Genomic DNA, 16,549 nt, shown 5'->3' on the forward strand with positions numbered 1-16,549 from the left:
AACTGAAAAGTCAGCCCCAGCTGAGTTTTCTGCAACCTGCTACTGGAAGCACTGTTTCTTTTTAATATATAACTGTGATTTTTTTTTTATATTCTCTGACTGTGTCAATATATCAGATGACCATTAACAGTGAATTGCTGAATCCTATGTGCTTATGGGGCTCATTTTTGAGAGTGAAAGGGAAACCATGGATTGAGGACTAGGACTAAGTAAATGTGGTGTTGAGGAGGAGAACGTTATAGTTTTGGGCAATTTCTGAGAATATTCTAAAACATAGCTGTTAGATGACAACTGAAAAGAGGTGGGGGAGAGAGAGAGACAGAGAGAGAGAGAGAGAGAGAGAGAGAGAGAGAGAAACAGAGGAGGGGAAGAGGGATAGAAACAGAGGAGGGGGAGAGGGAGACAGGGGAGGAGGAGGGAGAGGGAGAAGGAGAGAGGAGAAAGATTGGCCAATGAGAGTTCAGTGTTCAGTCCTGGGAGCACATTCAGGGACCTTTGTCTTCAGTCATCTCAGAGGAGTCGTTTGGTAAATCCATTTTTGAAAACTTGGGATAACATGGAATGCAGAGGCTTTGTCTCTGATTTAGAGCATGTACAGATATTCTGTAACTGTTTCTTGTTCACTTATTGCATGGTGAATAAAACCTTTTAATTGACTGCTAAGTCATAACTAAATGTGTATGAGAAAGGTCATGAAAAGCCAGATCATTTTCCTTTTCCTGGTGGTGAGTGAGGGAAGAAAATCCTTTAGGCTGGTACGTAGGAAGAAAGCTCCTTATTTCCCTCCCTGACAAATGGCCCTCAATGCATGTACTTCCATTTCTTCTGTTCATGTTGTGTTTCTTCTCTCTTGCTCTTAGGTGAATGAGTATGGAAGACAGGAGGGTGTACTTGGCTGTGGTTTTCTGAGCTTTGAAAGGTTGAAGACCCAGCACCATATGTATATATCTGAAAATCTATATCTGTCTGTATCTAAATACAGATATAGAAAACCAATTAATAAGTACTTACAATGTTAAAGGCACAATGCTAAGCTGTGAGGATACAAATAGAAAAGTATGACAACCCCTGCTCTCAAGGCGCTCACATTTTAATTGAGAAGAAAATACATATTGAAGATTTCAGCTACAGGTCAGATGGACATGTCCCATAGTCTTTAGGGCACAGCAGCAAAACAGATATTAATTCTTCATTTTAACTTCATTTCTACTGACATAAATCATATTGGTTTTGGTCATTGAACCATTAGACACAGCGGAGGATTTTGTGACAAAAATTTTCTTTTCTGCGTCTTTTTTTTTTTTAGTTTGGGCTGTAGCATCTTCAGAAGCAGTTGCCTGACTGCGTCTTCACAGGGCTTAATTCCTAGGTTTGTGGCTGACAGCATTGGGCTGAAGATGTTGCTATTCCCAAGGCTCTTGGATTCAGGGTCTTGGGCTGTCTCTATCAGGATATAAAACATCTTTAGCTATTTTATACCTACCAGATTGGCTAAAATGATAAAAGGGGGAAATGACAAATGCTAGAGGGGATGTGGAAAAATTGAGACACTAATTCATTGTTGGTGGAATTGCAAACTCATCCAACCATTCTGGAAAGCAATTTGGAATTATGCCCAAAGAGTTATTAAACTACCTATACCCTTTGCCCAAGCAGTACCCCTACTTGGTCTATTTCCAAAGGTAACTAGGGAAAAAAGGAAAGAAATCTATACGTTCAAAAAAAGTTTCTAGCAGCTCTCTTTGTGGTGACAAAGAACTGGAAATTGCAGGGATGTCCCTCAATTAGGGAATGTCTGAACAAGTTGTGGTGTATGATTGTGATAGAATACTACTGTGCTACAAGAAATGATGAGCTCATTGATTTTTAGGAAAAAAGACATGGAAAGACTTGCATGAAATAATGAAGAGTGAAATAAGCAGAACCAAGAGAGCCTTGTGTACCATAACAGGAATATTGTTTTAAGAACAACTTTGAATGAATAGGTTATTTTGATTATTATAAATGTCCAAATTACTATAAAGAACATAAAAAGAAGGATGCTTTCTACATCCAGAGAAAGAATTGATAAATAGAAGTATGTATAGAATAATTTTACATATACACACATATATCTATTTGTGTTTGATGGTATCCATCTTTGGGTGGGGGTGGGGGCAAAGAAATTTACATGATAATTTTGTACATTTGAAAGGAATAGCAAGTTGTGCATAGTAGAATTGCACTTTCATGTGTATTTACCTTTTTTTATTGTACTGTTTTGGAAATGACTGTTTTAGTCCATAACTTAAAAATAAAATTAAATAATTAAATAATTACTAATTAATCAGTAAAATTTTAATACCAATTTAAAAAGGGATATGATGGGGAAATGACAGTCAAGCTTGTGGTGGTGATGGTTTGACTTGCCTGGCACATCCTGCATCCTGTATCTTACTTAGACCATTTTGCTGTTTCAAGTAGGGTGGTTTGCCTATCCTATGTTTGGCAGTTGGTTGCAGTTTGTGGGAATGGCTAGCCCCTGTTGCAGAGGAGCTATGTTCCTGGGTGGTTGATGGCTGTGAGGGCTGAGCTAGGAGCAGGGATGGTGATCTGGGAGGTGCTAATACCCAGAGGCTCCTGTGCCTTTCTGACATTTACTAGTAGTTGATCTGTAGTTGTTGCTGGTGGTAAGAAGGAAAGTGCATACGTCTTCCCAAGGATTTCTCTCTATAATGATGGCAGCCAGAGGTAGGTTAGAAACAGGACCAGTTGTCTGGGTGGTGTTCCACAACTGGGGAATGATTCTGTTTTTATTTTCTTCACATTCCATTTTTAAATGTCAATAGCTATGGGAGAAAAAGCACATTAATCCATTAATTTCATATTTGGAACCAGCTGGACAGTGAGGTGGCACAGTGGATAGACTACCGAGCCTGGAGTCAGAAACACTTGAATTTGAATCTGTTTCAATACTTACTAGCTAGGTGTCCCAGCACAAATCACTTACTTAACTTCTATTTGCCTCAGTTTCCTTATCTATGAAATGGAGATGATAGCACCTACCTCCCAGAGTTGTTGTGAGGATCAAATGAGAAAATAATTGTAAATCACTTAGTATATAATAATTGCTACACCTGTTCTTCTTCTTCTTATTTACAATTATTTTCAGAGATTAGTTCAAACCTGGAGCCTGAAGGAATAAGCCATAATGTAGCTAAGTTGGAATTACTTTAAAATAGGGAGAAATAGATGTCAGACTTGGGACCCTGCCTGATGATGGCTGGGTAAAATTTCAGCACTGGCCCCAGGGGAATGCAGATAAAAGGCTGCTCAAAAGGCAAGTGACCTTGCCCTTTGCTACAGATAAGAAATCTCCTTTCTGCTTTGAAGTTTTACCCAGGGCTGGCCTGAGAATTTACTCTGTTTTGATTGATTCTGGTTGGTACTGTAGACTTAGCATCTAAGTTCCCAGACCCTATCAATTCTGATTTCTACTACAGTGCACTACTACAGCACGTGCTGCTTTTCTGATTGTACATAGTCTGCTATTTGGGAGAAAAATCGAGATATTTATTTTTGTTGAAGAAATGTAGTTATAAAATTGTTGAGAGAACTCCAAACAGCCAATTTGGGGAGTTCACACATCATCACAAGCTCACAGTGTGTTGTTATTTTAATGGAAGATGTTTTGAAGAATCCTCTCACTTTTCACTACTCTTCCCCAACATCCTGTTTTTTATTGGCTGCTAATTGTTTTCCTGCTGGTTAAAGTACTTTGTGTCAGCACTTCATTTCTAATGATTTGTTCTGCCAAAGCCCAAAGGTATCCAACCTACTGTGTGCAGGAAGAAAATGGATAATAAAACAGTTTAATTAATGGGAACAGTATAGAATCTCAACTCTGCTCGATGGATTCCAGTTAAAAATCAATCATTGGCTTTTAATTTTCTGATAAATGTAAAGCTGTATGGAATGAAACACCACTAAAGGCACTTACATATGGAGGTCTAAACTGATGGGAAGCCTTTTGATTTATTATACAACAGATAGGATCTGCATGATACAGTATCCTGATGGTTTATGAGCCTATGAAAATCTTATAATGAAGGTTATTCCTAAACTCATAAAATTTCATATTCCTGCCTGTACTCCATCATCAAACTACAGCAGGAGATTTGGATTGATAAACATATTAATTATAAAAATAAACCTTCCATTTATTTCTGATGAGATTTTTTTCAGTTGAAAGTTACATTATGGAAGATGAAGCTCTGCCACCATACTTCATAGCAATAGTAATAACAGATGACATTTATATACTATTTTATATACATTGGCATTTTGCAAACTATAAAGTGCTATATATTTATGGATAATCATGGTGATGATGTAACAATAATAATTACTGTAAATGAAATATTAATAATATACTGACATATCTGATTATGTTCATAATATCCTATATTAATGTAGCAATTATTATGTAATACATTTATACACTATTAGAAATATTACTGATATCATTATTAGTATTATTATTTATAGAGCACGTTACAATTTGCAAAGTGTCAATTTACATATAATTTTACATTTTTTTTCAAAATAATCCACGAGGTCAGTATTGAAACTATGATTAAGTAATCTGAGTACTAAAGAAGCCAGGTCTCAGAGAAGTGAAGTAACTCATTTAACCTTGCATTTTGTCATTCATCTTTCATTTACTTCCTTTCCTCTTACTCTTCTTAACTCTCTGTAGTCTGGCTTTGACCCTCATCATTTAACTGAAACTTCCCTCTCCAAAGTTAACATTGATTTCTTAATTGCCAAATCTGTAGCCTTTTCGCAATCTTCACCTTTTTTTGGCCTTTCTGGTGCTTTTGACACTGGAAACCATTCTCTTCTCCTTGACATTCTTCTCTCTGAGTGTTCATGATCCTGCTCTCTTCTGCTTCTCATCCTATCTTTCTAATTGCTGCTGGATCTTCATCTAGGCCATAGCTGAAATATGTGGGCACTTCTCAAGGCTCTGTCCTGGGCCCACCTCTCCCTTCATGCCATTTTCACCTGGCGATCTCATTAGTTCTCAAAGATTCAATTATCAGTGCTTTGAAGGTGTTCTCAGTCATATATCTAGTCCTAACCTCCAATCTCCCTTTTCTATCTGATGTCTGGACAAATGGAACTGTCCCATAGACATCTGAAAGTCATAATGTCCAAAACCAAACTCATTTCCTTTCCTCCCAAATCCTTCCCTATTCCTAACTTCACTATGACTGCCTAGGGCACCATCATTCTCTCAGTCACCCAGGCTAACAACCTGGTGTCATCTTTGACTACACATTTCCATACACCACATATCCAATCAATTACAAAGTTCTGAAAATTCTACCTTCAAAATTTCTCTTGTATAGGCCTTCTTTCCTCCTTTGACACTGCTACCACCCTAGTAAATTATCTTATTGCCTTAGCCTGGACTATTGCAATAACATTCTGGTTAGTCTCCCAAACTTAATTCTCTATTTCAGCCCTTCTCTTTTCAGCTCTACAATTGGTCTTCCCCAAGTACAGGTCTGCCATAGCATTGCTCTATTCAATAAATTTCATTGTTTCCCTATTCCTCCCATCAAATACAAAATCTTTTTTAGCTTTTAAAGCCCTCCAGGCATTTTCACTGACTGTCCCACATGCCTGAAATTCTCTCCTTCCTCATCTTTGCTTCCTAGATTCCTTGACTTCTTTAAAACATACCCTAAAATTCTACCTTTTGCATGAAGACTTTCTGGATGTCTGTTCATGGTAAAACATTCCCTCTGGGGTGTCTTCATTTTTTTCCTGTTTAGGTCTTGCTTGTGTATTACTGTTTATATGCTGTCTGTCTCATTAGAATGTGAACTTCTTGAGAGCAAAGCTTGTTCCCCCCTCTTTTATTTGAATCCCTGGTACTTAGCATGGTGTCTGGCATATTGTAGACAATAAAGTCTTATTGACTTGACTCTCATCTTTCAGAAGAAGAAGAAAATAATGAAAATACCATCCTGGAATTGATTTTTGCAGGAAAAGAGACTTTATGTGGGGAAGCAGAAATTATTGAAATCTTGAGAAAACCTAGGGAAGAAGTAGTTGTGTTATCAAGTGGAAATTGCTGAAATCTCAAGAAAACCTAAGGAAGAAGTAGCTGTCATTTCAGAATTGATATATAAGAAGATTAACTTTGGGCATGGTCTCCCCTTTACTGTAGTCTTTATCAGAGCTTATTTTAAAGAGATCTGAAGCAGACCACATCCTGAAGCTATAAAATCATGTTAAGGAAGACATCAGGCATTCAGGATGGAAATTTCAGTCATAATTCCTAAGTGACTGAAATGAAAATATAGAGAGGGTGGTATGTTAAAATATACTTGTGACTATATATGTTGGTCCAGAAAGTTTTATCATTTGCCATCTTCAAAACCCCTAGTGGAAGGGCCAATGACCCAAATTTTATACATGCCTATAAATGAGCTTACTGATGAACTTAAATTTTAAAAGGACATATAGGACAGGGAAATAAAGAAGGGGGCCAATGGAAGGGAAGAGAACAATAATTCATGAAGTCTCTGTTACAAAGCACTGTGCTAAATGTTTTACGAACACCTCATTTGGTCTTCACAGCAACCATGAGAATTAAGTGTTATTATCCCTACTTTTCAGTTGAGTAAATTTAGCAAGACAAAAGTGGCCTGAGCATTTGAAGCAGATAAATGTGTTAGGCTGATCTGAAGTCAGTTCTTCTTGTCTTTAGGCCAGCTCTCTATCCAGTGCACCACTTAGTTGCCAGGTAAAGATATTTGCCAAAAAGATAGCAAGGTTCAACATCCTTAATTAGCAATGACCATAATTCCAAGAAGTCAATGAGAAAATTCAATTCCTTTCTATTCTTTATCTTACCCAGATTAATCTTATTATGGGCAATATCCAGGGTAGAGTTGGATGAAGGAGAAATGTACAATATTGCATGAGCAAGATTTTAGTAATAGGTCTATTTTTCTCCCTTTATGACAATTCTTAGACTGAAGCCTGAGGCTTTTTTCAGGGCAGAAATATTTGTGGAGGGGATGAGAGGGGAAAAGATTTGTTATACACTCATCCAAATGTCATCCTAATACAAAATGAGTTAGAAAAAGGAGGACACCAATGGATAGATTTCCCAATAACTCCATCACCAGAGGCCCCAAAGCCTTGGTTCTTCCATCCCAAATGAATGACATCTGGACAAATAAACCTATGGTGGTCTATAACACCCAGTCATTTAAGTGCCCAATTGTGCTGGGAACTCTGGGATGTATCTCCTCTATTGTTAACAAATTCATCTTCATCCTTAAATTTTTCAACCAATATTCTTCCTATATCTTCACCTTGCCTTAAATCTAGGTGAAACCATACCAGTTGATCATACAAACATATCCAATGAAAGTTACTTTTCCTTTCTGGAAATGTTTTATTGATGCTCTTTAAAAAAAAAATAGAGAACCATCATTTCTCTGTTTTATGACTTTTCCCACCCCATAGCCCAATAGAACCTACTTGCCAAGGCAGAACATGATCAAATAATTATTCAACATCATCAACTGAAAAATTGCTTCTTCATTCCATTTCAGCCATATACATACAAGGCCATGACTTACATATCATCTCATAGAATCTTACTGCATCCAAGATCTAACTTTGAGAATTTGAGTCTAATATCACAACACTGATTGTCCCACTTCTCCCATTCTCTTATTCAAAATAAATATATACCTTATCCTCATCATGATTTCCAGGCTCCTTGTCCAACTTTATTTTCTCAACCTACTTCCCAAACTCTGGTCTAACTTATTTCGTGATGCATATTTGGTTATACAGGATTCTGTTTAATTTTCTAGCTACTTATCACCCTAAAATCTCTTGCATCTGTGACTTTCCAACATCTCTGACCTGCATTGACACATTCCTGCCTTTCCCCCATCATCTTATTTTTCTACTCCTGCTACAGGATTACGAAGAATCACTGGAGAAAGTCTTGAAATGCAACTTATTTCACCTATGAATTTCATGATTTGATTCTTTTTACATTTCTTTTTGTTGGATTTAACCCAGAGAGCTAATATTTTGGATAATTTGATGTTGCATAAATATCTCAAACTCAATATATATAGAAACAAAACTCATTATCTTTACTCCCACATCACACCTCTCTTCTGAAACTAGCAATTTCAATCGTGACACAACCATCTTTTCAATCATCTAGGTTCATAACCTCAGAGTATCCATCTTCAGCTCTTCACTACCTTACATTATATTTGCCAGTTCTTATTTTTTGTAACTCCTCTATGTCTCTAATATCATCCCCTTCTTTCCATTCACATATCTACCACATCTATTCAGGCCAACATAGCCTTTATTCAGAAGTACTGTAATATCCTCATAATTAGTCTCTATCCTCTAAATAGCTATCAAAGATCTTCCTAAAAGGTAGATCTGACCATGCCATGCCAGTACTCAGTAAACTCTAGTGGCCTTCAGTTATCTCTAGGGTCAAATACAAACTCTTATGTTTTGCATTTATAGTTCTTTAAAATCTGGCCTCAATTCATCTTTCAGTCCTGTATATTACTCCATTTTAAACACTCTAATGTCCAGTGATATGTCCTTTTTGCTATTTCTCATATACGTGGGTTAATCCATCTCCCTTGTTTGCATAGGCTATAATAGTCTGTGTCTGGAACACAATCCTCATCTTTGCATCATAGAATCCTTAGTTCCCTTCAAAGCTCAGCTCAAGCTCCATTCAGTCTATCCTGATAACTTATCTGGGAATGCCTTCCTCCCCATAAAATTTTCTTGTATGTATGTATTTATTTTACACATGCTTAGATAAGGAACTTAGAAATTATAAGTGACTGAGATGTAATTTAAACTCAGCTCTTCTTGGATCAGGTGAATCCTAAGGCCACCTTGCTGATAGATTGATGGCAAGATTTTTGAGAGCGAATGCTATTTGGTTTTCCTTCGTAACCCCAGCATGTAGTACAGTTCATGGCACATGTTAGATGTTTAATAAATGTTATTTCATGTTGATTCTGCTCTCTTCTATCTATTACCCAGCTTCATATGATCCACATATAATAAACACACCTCTATTTTCAAATCATTGATTAAAAATATTGAGAGGCACAGGGCCAATGACAGAACACTGTGGCAACACTCTTGAGGACATTCAGATTGATGGAGAGCTTTTAATCAATATTCTTTATATGAGGTTTGTTCAACAGCTTGCGAATTTACCTAACAGTCATGTGATCCAGCCTACATTTCTACATCTCATCCACAAGTGTTAATTTTTTTTCCTGAAATGATGTGGTATGTACTTGATTTTCTTAGTCTGTCAACCTAGTAAACATGTTGAAAAAAGGAAATAAGGTTTCAAAAATCATTGTGCTTAGGTCAAGTGATGTTAATGTTTGAAAACTTGAAAAGCTTCTTTACATTTAGACAGACCCCTATTTGTCCCTTTTCAGATAGGCAAGGTTCCTCAAAGACTTCTTTTCCCTCCTTTCCATTGCATCAAGGTGACATTGAGGTTTTGAAGGCCATGCCAATGATTTTCAAGTTCTGGCAGTTTCTTCTCAGCTTTGAGTATGGGTCTAGTTTTAGGCTTTGTCTATTGTCTACAGCTTAGTGTAGTTGAAAGAATTTCATCATAAATCTGGGTCCAAGGTAAATTTCTTTGGTTGCAGCAATTCTTAAAAGCTGTCTACATAGTACACAGTCACAGAAGGATTATGGCATACATTCCTAGAGAAGTTATCATGCAGACAAAACCCTAGATCTCAACGTATTAATGAATTATAGAAGAAGCCTCTTTCTGGAAACAGTTTCCTCATGTGAGGTTTAAATAGTAAGTGTCTAATATGATATGAGGACTGTTTCACTTATAAAATCCTATAATTGCAGACACATAATTTAGAAGGTTCCCAAATTGCATGGAAAATGCTGAGCTCTGCATGAAAAGGAAATGACTGAATTGGGACATGGGAAATAAAAAGCATAGCTGATAATATAATAGGTTCCTTGTGAAATCAAGATGCTAATAGAAAATGGATGAAGCCAGGGTTTAATTTTATTATTGAATGTTTTAAATAAAATTAGTTATTATATTAAGCAGTTCACAGTTGTCTCTCTCTGTCTCTGTCCCTGTTTCTGTGTTTTTCTGTCTCTGCCCCTTCTCATGTGTCTTTCATGCAGGGCTTTGCCAATTAAGTATCACTTTCTATTTTCTTGTTTATGATCATATGGGTACTAAGCATCAATAATTTCTGCCCTCCTACCAAGTCAGGTAGATTGATTGTGCACATCATCCCCCATATAAAGACATCATAATGAAAATTACACACTTATGTCTATACCCCACTGCCTCTTAGAAAGGAGAAACAACTCTATTAAACCAGAATGTATGTGAGTTTTAAACTTTTTATATCATTCATTTGAAAATCTGAATTGTTTAATAATACACTGATTCTTTAGGATTAAGCTGACATTGCTTTATCCCAAGAGAATGCCATTTTCCCGTGCCATATTTAAAAAAAAAATACTTGCTGCAGGGAATTTGTCACACTACATTAGCATATCACACATGGGAAATATACAACATAAGTGAGAAGAAGTGAGTAAAAATATTTTGTAATTTAGAATGAATGACTAGTGCATGCTTTTGGGCAACTGTTTTTGCTGAAAATGGGTTGACTAATACATAATTGGAACAAATTATTTCTAATTACTAATAGCTAGCAGTGGAACTGAGGATATCATCAGGATGAGGGAAATAGTCAGACTTCACTTAAAGGTTTCATCTCAAGGAGGCCTCCTGAAAACAGAAGTCCAGCAGTTGACAGGCAGACAAAGACATAGTTTGCCACGACAGTTCACAGAGAAGCCAAGAAAGTCTAGACCAGCTTAAGAACAATAAAATATATAAGTTTATTTCAAATGTCTACAAGGGTGTGCTTTGTCTTCCTTCCTGAGCTAGATACTAATTATGCATTATGTAAAAAGAAGTTGATTTTCTGATAGAAGTTTTAAAGGCTTAAGTAAAATGTAATTTTCCATTTCATTAGAGAAGACAGACTAACTGAAATAATCAAGAAAGAAGCCAGAAAAAAACAAAAAAGCACAAGGAGACAAAGAGCAATCAAAAGTGGAGTCAAGAAGCTGATAAACATGACATTGAGGAGAAAGAGGAGGAAAAACATTTTTTCTTCTCCACTATGAATATTTGCATTAATTTCAAAATCAATTTAATAACCATCTTTAGATATGCAAAGATAAAACAAAGTGGTTAATAGAGATTTGGCAAGAGTACACCTAGCTTCTTCCTATGTGAGGTCGTGTCTCAATGCCAAGATGAACAATAACCTTGGGATTAGAGGCAACTCAGCTGAGTTGTCTCATCATTCCTCTTCAAACAACTGAAAAATGTTGTTTTGAATTGAATTTTATAGTAGCAGAGACAACAATATTGATCAGGGTGAGATATTTTTCTGGCATAAGAAAACTTAGGTCATAGGAGAAATTTGTGACACCAGGGTAGAAACGTGTCCAGAGTCCACACACAAAGCAGTAGTAACAATGGCCACAGCAGCAGCTTCAGAAACTCAGCCCAGAGACAGTAAAGGGGTTAAACAATTAGTCAGAAAGAGATTACATAGGAATCTTTGTTGGCACAGGATACATTGTGTGCTAACTGTCAACTCTATTGCTCATATACAGTTCTGGGTCACAGTTCCAGGGTGGTGAGGTGCATTGGGGGTTGGACACAAGAAAGAAGGGCTGAGGCAGTTTCCAGACTTCTCAATCCACAAACACCAAAGACAACTTGGAAGATCAGTAGGAAAAGTCCGTGATTGGGGTCCCATTCCCAGTCCTACACATGGCCTCAGGGTGGCAGATGCTTCCTGAACTTCCAGACCACAGACTGAGGGGGATAATTGGCTAATCAGAGGGGGATTGTAGAGATTTCTTTGCTGGTGCTGAGGCAGGATCCTCTTGCTTTGCCTGTGATTGGATCTGGGTCACGGTTTGGAGTGGCAGTCCTGGGGTGAGGAGGAGTGCTGGCATGGTAAAGCTTGTGGTTGCGGTGCAGAGAGAGAATCCTCCCCACAGTTGCAAGGCAGAAAAGAGTGCTTGTGGTCACTCATAGACAAGAGCACAGGCCAGGAAAATAGTAAACACCTCACCCTTGACCCTATCACCTTGGAAGAACTGAAAATTTGCAGGTCCCTAAAAATATCTCTGAAAACAGCTGCACAAAACCCCCAAAGCTTGGGGCAATACATTCTCCACACTGGAAACAGACCCCTACCTTAACAAAGAGTTTATAACTCAAGTAATTGTCTGGGATCACGAGCAAACTTCATAAAAAGTCAGACCATAGACTCTTTCTTTGGTGACAAAGAAGATCAAAACAAGAATTATTGGACTAACTAGAATAGATAAAGAAGAAACAGCTACCACTCTTTGCAGATGATAAGATTATATACTTAGAGAATCCTAGAGAATCAAGCAAAAAACTACTTGAAATAATAAACAACTTTAGCAAAGTTGCAGGGTATAAAATAAACCCACATAAATCATTGGCATTTCTATATATTACTAACAAAGCCCAACAGCAAGAAATAGAAAGAAAAATTCCATTTAAAGTTACTGTAGACATTATAAAATATTTGGGAATCTACTTGCCAAAGCAAACCCAGGAATTATATTAACACAATTACAAAAGCTTTTCACATAATAAAGTCAGGTCTAAATAACTGAAAAAAAAATCAGTTGCTTGTGGGTAGGCCAAGCCTCTATTGTAAAAATGACAATTCCACCTAAATTAATTTACTTGTTCAGTGCCATACCAATCAAACTACCAAAAATATTTTATACAGCTAGAAAAAATAATAACAAAATTCATCTAAAGTATGGCAGAAACTAGGCATTGACCAAAATCTTACACTGTATACCAAAAATAAAGTCAAAATGGGTACACAATTTAGATATAAAGGCTGATACTATAAGCAAACTGAGAGAGCAAGGAATAGTTTACCTGTCAGATTTATGGAGAATGGGAGAATTTATGACCAAACAAGAGATATAGAACATTATGAAATGCAAAATGCATAATTTGATTACATTAAATCGAACAGTTTTTGCACAAATAAAGCCAGTGCAACCAAGATTAGGAGGGAAACAGAAAACTGGGAAAAAAATTTTTACAACCAGTGTCTCTGATAAAGGCCTCATTTCTAAAATATATAAAGAACTGAGTCAAATTTATAAGAATGCAAATCATTCCGTAATTGATAAGTGGTCAAATGATATGAATAGGCAGTTTTTAGATTAAGAAATTAAAGCTGTCTATAGTCATATGAAAAAAAAAACCCTCTAAATCACTATTGATTAGAGAAGCACAAATCAAAACAACTCTGAGGTACTATATCACACCTATCAGATTGACCAACATGACAAAACAGGAAAACGATAAGTGCTGGAGAATATGTAGGAAATTTGGAACACTGATGGAGTTGTGAACTCACCCAACCATTCTGGCAAGCAATTTGAAACTATGCACAAAGGACTATAAAACTATGAATACCCTTTGACCTAGCAATACCACTTCTAGGTCTGTATCCAAAAGAGATGATAAAAATGGGTAAAGGACCCACATGGACAAAATATTATAGCATCTCTTTTTGTGGTGGCAAAGAATTGGAAATTGAGGGGATACCTGTCAGTTGAGGAATGGTTGAAGAAGTTGTGGTATGTGAATATAATGGAATACTATTTTGCTATAAGAAATGCTGAGAAAGTGGATTTCAGAAAAACCTGGAATGCCTTGTATGAACTGATGCTGAGTGAAGTGAGTAGAACCAGGAGAACATTGTACACAGTAACAGTCATATTATATGATGACTAATTTTGATAGACTTACCTTTTCTTAGCAATGCAAGGATCTAAGACAACTCCAAAAGACTCATAATAGAAAATGCTGTTCACATCCAGAAAAAAAGAACTATGGAATCTGGATGCAGACCGAAGCATATTATTTGCGCTCTCTCTCTCTCTCTGTGTCTCTCTCTCTCTCTCTGTGTCTCTCTCTCTGTCTCTCTCTCTGTCTCTCTCTCTGTCTCTCTTCTCTCTCTCTCTCTCTCTCTCTCTCTCTCTCTCCTTTCTTGTGTAGTTTCTTCCATTGGTTCTAATTTTTCTTTACAACATGGTTAATGTGAAAATAGGTATCATATGAATGTATATAATGAGCCTATATCAATTTACACACAATCTTGAAGATGAGGAGAAAATTTAGAACTCAAAATCGTATGGAAGTGAATGTTAAAAACTAAAATTAAATAAATTTTTAAAAAATAAAAATAAAAGAAAAAAAGACTATCTGAAAGCCATGATCAAAGGAGGAGTTGAGAAATCATCTTTTAGGAAATTATCAAGAAAAACTTCTTCAATATGCTATTAGATCCAGAGACTAAAATAGAAATTGAAAGAATCTAACAATCACTGCTTGAAAGAGATCCCAAAGTGGAAACTTCCAGGAATATTATCACAAAATTCCAGAGCTCCCAGGTCAAGAAGAAAACACTTCAAGCAGCCAGAAAGAAGCAATCAAAGTATTAAAGAGCCACAGTCAGAATTTCACAAGATGTAGTGGCTTCCATGTTAAAGGAGTAGAAGGTTTAGAATATGATATTCTGGAAGGCAGAGTAGCTAGGGTTATAACCAAGAATAACCTATCCAGCAAAACTGAGTATCATACTTCAGGGGAAAGTGGCTATTTAATGAACTAGAAGACTTTCAAGCATTCCTGATGAAAAGACCAGAGCTGATTAGAAAAAATGACATTCAAACACAGGGCTCAAGAGAAGCATAAAAAGGTAAGCATAAGAGATTAATCATAAGGGTTTCAATAAAGTTAAATTGTTTACATTCCTATATGGGAAGATGATACATGTAATTCTTAAGTTTAAAGGAATTTACATAGATGGAGTGGATGGATGTGGTTTAATTATATTGGCATGATTTCCAAAATAATCGAAGTAAGGAAAGAGGGATACACTAGGAGAAAGGGCAAGGGAGGTTAGAATGGAGAACATTTTCCCACATGAAAGAAGAATGCAAGGAAGAACTTATACGGTGGAGGGGAAAGTGGAAGTGGAATGGGGTGAGGTGGCAGGCAATTCTTGTGCCTCACTTTCTTTAGAATTGGGTCAAAAGGAAGAATATATGCACACATTCAGTCTTGTACATAAATGAAACAATGAATAGGGAAATAAAAAGGGAAGGGCATTAGAGAAAGGAGGGGTAGATAATAAAGGGAAGCAATGGTTAAAAGCAAAATAGGCTTTTGAGGATGGGATAAAAAGAGAAGAAGAAAACAAAAGATAATGGAATGGAGGGAGATACACAGTTAGTAATCATAATTCTGGAAGTGAATGGAATGAAATCACTTGTAAAACAGGAGCAGATAGCAGAATGGATTAGAAACTAGAATCCAACATTATGTTGTTTACAAGACACACAAAGACACATACAGAGTTAAAATAAAGGTTTGGAGCATAATCTAATATGCTTTAGCTGAAGTAAAAAAAAAGCAGGGCTAATAATCATGATCTCGGACAAAGCAAAAGCAAAAATAAATCTAATTGAAAGGGATAATCAGGGAAACTATATTTTGATGAGAGGTACAATATTAAAAAAAACAAATTACATCAAGTTTCTCTGATGAAGGTCTCATTTCTCAAATACATACTGAATATAGAACTAAGTCAAATTTATAAAAATAAGAGCCAACATCAAATTGATAAATGGTTAAAGGAATAATAATGGGCAGTTTTCAGAAGAAGAAATCAAATCTATCTATGATATAATCATATAAAAAATGCTCTCAATCACTATTAATTAGTGATTAGTGCTTTATTTGGCCCCTCAAGGCTCAGGTTAAAGAGAATACCTGGGTTCAGGATTTCTAGCAAATTATTACTCAGGGCAATTATACAATTGTGAACTTTATTGTTATGCAATAAATAAAATGCAATTGACAGCAATCAGGCAAGCAAAACCTATACAAACATTATATGGCAATATAGGCAGACATCTTTTTGTGCCCATTTGCAAGAAAATCACTTTAGCTTGAAGGTGAGGAAGATGTATTGAAGAGGGAACATGTTCAAAGTTGGGATTCACATGGGAAGATCATACACACTGAGAATGGGTTTGGTTGAGAATAGGTAGTACTCAATGCCAAATCTAGTGATAGGTGTTCCTAATTAAACCCAGATGTGCTGGAAACATTCTCAGGATCCCTTATCAATACCAGACATGGGTGAAGCTTGAGGTAGGGGAGTTTTGATATCAGAACCACAAACTAGTGGGAGGATCTAATTTCAACTAAAACTGCAGAAGGACAATGTCTCAAGGTCTCTGAAGTGGGTCAAAAGGATATCCTATCAAAAAGCTTCAAGCCTTATCTGTCAGATTTAACAGTTAACAGTGGAAA

This window comes from Phascolarctos cinereus, unplaced genomic scaffold (genome assembly GCF_003287225.1).
Source record: "Phascolarctos cinereus isolate Bilbo 61053 unplaced genomic scaffold, phaCin_HiC Scaffold_4;HRSCAF=312, whole genome shotgun sequence".
In the NCBI taxonomy this organism is placed as follows: Eukaryota; Metazoa; Chordata; class Mammalia; order Diprotodontia; family Phascolarctidae; genus Phascolarctos; species Phascolarctos cinereus.